The sequence below is a fragment of the Helianthus annuus genome, chromosome 9 (genome assembly GCF_002127325.2).
Source record: "Helianthus annuus cultivar XRQ/B chromosome 9, HanXRQr2.0-SUNRISE, whole genome shotgun sequence".
Taxonomy (NCBI): domain Eukaryota; kingdom Viridiplantae; phylum Streptophyta; class Magnoliopsida; order Asterales; family Asteraceae; genus Helianthus; species Helianthus annuus.
Genome location: NC_035441.2, coordinates 11,594,208 through 11,599,254, shown reverse-complemented (window position 1 = coordinate 11,599,254; position 5,047 = coordinate 11,594,208). Strand labels below are relative to the sequence as shown.

Genomic DNA, 5,047 nt, shown 5'->3' with positions numbered 1-5,047 from the left:
AAGTAAGGAAAGTCCTTCGTCGCATTAACTCATGTGACGAATACATTGGTATTGTTTGAGCTCAACGAATTCCAACAAAGTTGTTATGATTTCTATTGATGTCGAATGGAATATGGTAAGAGACTTGCGCCATGGCTCGTGCCATATTACCCTTTGAGACAAAACAAATGTCAAATAACGGCTTTTATCACAATAACTCCAATAAATATGATAAGGTGTTATAGGCACCGAGAGATTAACCCAAATGTTGGAGTTTTAGAATGTTTGAGGAAAATCCTTCCTAGATGGTTTTCCTAATTTGTTTGCTTAGATGACTTGTCTCAACTGACTTGTGATATAGATCGGATGCTAGGCACGAAATCAATACGTGTAGTTTTTAATGTATTGTGGGGAATCATAGTAATCACCTTAGTTAGCGTTCTAAGAAATGGGAAAATTGAATTCTTAAGTAACAACTCAAGAATTTTGAACAGGTAGTGATCATTAGTCTGACCCGCAGGGCCCACCAGGATTCCCATCCACTGCAAGTTATTATTACGTGGGCCCCCGTAATAATAAATTGCCTTGTATGGTCACCCTACGTTCCCTCGTTCAAAATAGACGATCAGTCGGAGAGGGGGACATAACTGTGTATTTACCTTTAACATAGAATGGACCTGCGTGATGGTCCACGCATTAATACTTGTAGCCATCGCTCATGGAATGGCACGAAGTTAAGAAATAGAAGTAAGAGGATTCATAACAATAATGGCTGAATGGGTACCTTCAAGATGAGTGTTTCATCTTCCTTGTCTTGACAAGAATGTCACCAATCATGATTAATATGAACCATAGGGACCTCGTTCCTACTAATAGAGTATTCATCCAAGGCTACCACCTCCACCTAATTGTCATCATCGAGGTCAGGCATTTTCCGTATCTGAGGGAAAACAACCATCTTTTATGGAATGTCGAGCTTAGGGTTTCACATAGGGACTACGCCCTACCATGAGCTCATCAACAGATGCGAGATCAATACGCTTGTTATGAGAGTCCAGAATAATAATAGAATTTGAATACTAAGATATCATGGTCGTGGCAAAATAATCCGTACAACGTACACATATGAACAACTTATAAATAATCGATTTTTGGACAATTGTACTTTTGTTTTCATCGTTGTTTATATCGTATATCGTTTCCAGTTCGACTTATTGTTATCGTGTCTAAACCCCATAGACTTTACCAAATAAACTAGTCTTTGGTATCATCGTTTCGAACTATCGTTTAATACTATCACATAGTATCCTTGCATTATCGTTTTGTATTAGTGGACGCTTTGTAAAAATATAATGTAGAACGCTTGTTGTAAAGAACATCGTTTTGAAATTGTAGACTAGACTCAAAAAGAATCTTAGTTTACTACAATTGATGCTCTGATACCAGGTCTGTCACACCCCGATTTTCGATTTATGCGGAAGTGTATGGCGAGGTGTGACGAGAGCGGCAATCGTTACAATCAATCGAGTAAACAACATATTTGAAACATAAAAGATGTTCATCCATACATTTGATTCGAAACCATAGTTTACATTACATATGTCTTATTTGAAACTTGAAACAACAACTTTAACTACATTATTCAAAGTTCAAAACATAACAACCGAAAACGGATGACATCACAAAAGCTTGCGTTCTTGATAACCACTTGAACATATTTTTCCAAAGCCGTCCACTAATCTCCTGTAATACATGTTAATTTTTGAAAACGTCAACAAAAGTTGAGTGAATTCATGTTATTTTGTTTTTGCATCAAATGAGTCTCCAAAACATTTGAAGTAATAAAATTCGTTTTTGTATAGTATGATAAAAAAAATTGTATGATCATTAGTGTGTTGCAAGGACACTAATATGTATGCCGAATAGGAGGCAACCAAACCTTGACAATTTATCGTGTGCGTCAACGACACTAGTTTGGACACAAAGGCACTCTTGACGATCGTGGTTATCGTTGTCGTTAAGAGTGAGTGGGGCTTGCCAAAACCCAAATAGATCTATCCGTTTGTTCCTCGGTACTTGTTTATTCATTAATGGCCCCTTTATTTTAACACCTATCCGCATGTGATCAAAATAGTTTCATTGTATTATCATACTATTTGTAACAGGTATACATCCCCGAAGTTTAAAACTATAAACATTCAAAGTAAAGGGGGAAACATGAACTCACAGATTTGCGTTCCGTGCAAATCTCTATTCGATTCCTTGTTCGCGGTTCGTTTCTTGACCTACAAGTGTTCTAATCTAGTTAGACACTTAGGTTTGTTTTTGTGTATCATACAAATATTCTGTCTCTTATTTTGTTTTTGTGTTGTTCGTATATATATATATAACTTCCTTGTATATATATATATTTATTTTATTTGTGTTTGAATGGGCTTAATTTTATTTTTTATAATTTAAGTCCATTTTGGGTATTTGGTGCTTATGGGCCTAGCCCAAATAAATTTGTTTAAAAATGGGTCAAGCCCAAATTTAATTTGTAGGAGTGGGCCTTGGCCCAAAACCTTTTATAAAGGTAGGCCTAGCCCAATTTAGTTTATAGTTGTGGACTTAGCCCAAATAACTTTTGTAAGAATGGGCATAGCCTAAATTGTTTTCTAAAAATATATGTAGTCCATAATAATTTGTAGTATTTGGTTTTTAGCCCAAGTATTTTGTAAAGTGGGCTTTAGCCCAATTTTGACTAAAAATACATTTTAGTCCATTATTTTGTAAAAGTGGGCCTAGCCCAAATTTTATTTATGAAAATGGGCATTAGCCCAATTTTTAATTTATGGACTACTTTTTAAAATGCAAAACTTTGGGCTAGTGAAAAATATTAATAGTAATACTTGTATTTTTATAAAAATCTAATTTTTATAAAAATCTAATTTTTATAAAAATCATTACTTATGCCATAGTTGAACATTTTAGTGCATAAACTTGTGTGACGGTTCGTATTTTGTTATAGTCGTTTATTAATTGTCGGTTTTATTTATTCGTATCGTTTGTCCTGTTGTGTCGTCCGTCACGTTTTACCATTTGCTTTGTTTGTGCCATTTTTGTTTGTCCAAAAGTCCATATAGTCCAATAGTGTCCGAATTTGTCCATTTGTGTTTTCGTGTCCAAGGATGGACATTTTATTTCCTTATTCAAGTTCATATATATTTTTGGTAATTTTTGTGGATGTGTAGTAATTTTGTATTTGTTCCTACTAGAACTAACACATGATGTACACAACAAAATATATAAACTTATGATACTTGATGAATATTTTTGTAAGTACACATTTTATCCAAAAATATATACTTGTCATTTTTATTTAGAAATCTGTTTATAAAACATGGATTTATGACTTTGTCCAAAAATTGTTTAACCATGTTTAAAGACCTCAAATAACAATTTTAGTCACAAACTTCTTTGTTAACATCTTTTAATACATCACAAAATTTATAAAAATTTTGCCATAGTTTTGTTTGAAATATGGATTTTCCCCAAGTTTATACGAAACTTGTTTTCAAATTATTTCAATACAAAACATCATCAAGTATCAATATCTATCAAAATTTGTCAACAAAAGTAGCATGAACATGATATTGTTCTTAACTTTCCCAAAAAGGAAACTTTATTCCTTATTTTTACCAAAAATTTGTAGAGCGAGATTTTATGAAAAACTCTTGTTCTAGATGTCTTACAAGGTTATTTGAAGCATAAACAAGTATTCAAAATGTTTACTACTAACATATTTCTAGCTTTTGATTCTTTCCAGAAATGGAAACTTTATTCAATAAATTTTTCAAAAAATTATTTTCTTGTTTTTAAATGGTTTTTTCACATTTTACTAGCATGCATGTTCATCAAAAACTCATGTTCATCACTTTGTTGATGAATCTTGGTTGATCCTACATGCATGTATGTAGATCATATTTTTGAGTAGAAATAACCAAGATTCAAGTTTATTAGCCTAGATTTCTCCAAGTTCATCTCATAATCATAGAAAAATCATGTTTAAAAATAATGATTTTTAGTTGTTTCTTGTTATTTTTCAAGTGGGTTTTAGATGAACTTGTAAAAAGAAATCAAGAATAAAAGTAAGACTAGTGTAATGTTCTTACAATTTTTGCTAGGAAATAAGGATGAAGATAAGAAAAATCTTGTTGATCCAAAGCTTCAAGTTTCACCAAAAAGGCTCCTTATAGCTTTTCTAAACACCCTTGTAGCTAGTTTCATCCATGGACCTCCATAAGTGTATGAATTCTTGAGTTTTTGAAGATTGAAATGAAAGTGTTGTAGGGTGTTTTGGTTTGAACGATTTTAGAGAGAGAGAGAGTAGGAGATGGAGTGTTTTGATGGTTTTGGGAATTATGGAAAAATGGTAGAGTGTAAAGGTTTCTTTTTGATTATGATCTTCCAAAGACACTAATCCTCCATTTAGAGTTCCAACACCACAACTTAGAAATATGAGTGGCAAGGGGGACCCACTCCAATTCGTGAATCATGAAGGGGGAAGAGTTTTTGTATTTTTTTTTAAATCTTGTTTAATCTATAAATTTTAGGAACTTTAATAACTTTGATATTTTATATAAAAATATCTACAAAGGTTTAGGCTCTAATATTTTAAAGTAGTGTGACACTAGGTAAAACTAGTTCACCAAAATTTTTTGGTTGTAATTCGGGTGAAAAAGTCGGTTCGGGTCCTGGGTTAAATACTGACACCGTGTTTTGTTTAGATAAATACATGACAAAAATTAGTTTCGCACATGCTTTATCATCCGAATAATTAATACAACTTTTTGGACTAAAAATTTTATTATTTTTGGCACGGTTCCGGTACCGGCTTTACTGACTAGTAGTTTACTGAACTAGCCGTACAGCTTAACGCAATAAGATTCGATTGCGGATTTTGTGTCATTTTTAATACCCATTATATTATTTATGTCAAATAATATTTATTTTTGGGTTTTCGGACAGTTACTGTTTTGTTCTGCGGAATGCTGTACACTTCCGCATGATTGCTGTATTTTTCTGC

At 32.8% G+C, this 5,047-nt stretch overlaps 1 long non-coding RNA gene across 1 annotated transcript; it reads right to left on the bottom strand.

Annotated features, from left to right (window-relative positions):
• Positions 1–1,592: 1,592 nt before the first annotated feature.
• On the bottom strand, positions 1,593–4,404 carry LOC110874104. Its single transcript, XR_002555644.2, has 3 exons — positions 4,134–4,404; positions 2,207–2,264; positions 1,593–1,722 (listed from the first exon to the last, which is right to left on the bottom strand). It is a non-coding gene; the product is annotated as an uncharacterized LOC110874104 (long non-coding RNA).
• Between the last annotated feature and the right edge of the window lie 643 nt (positions 4,405–5,047).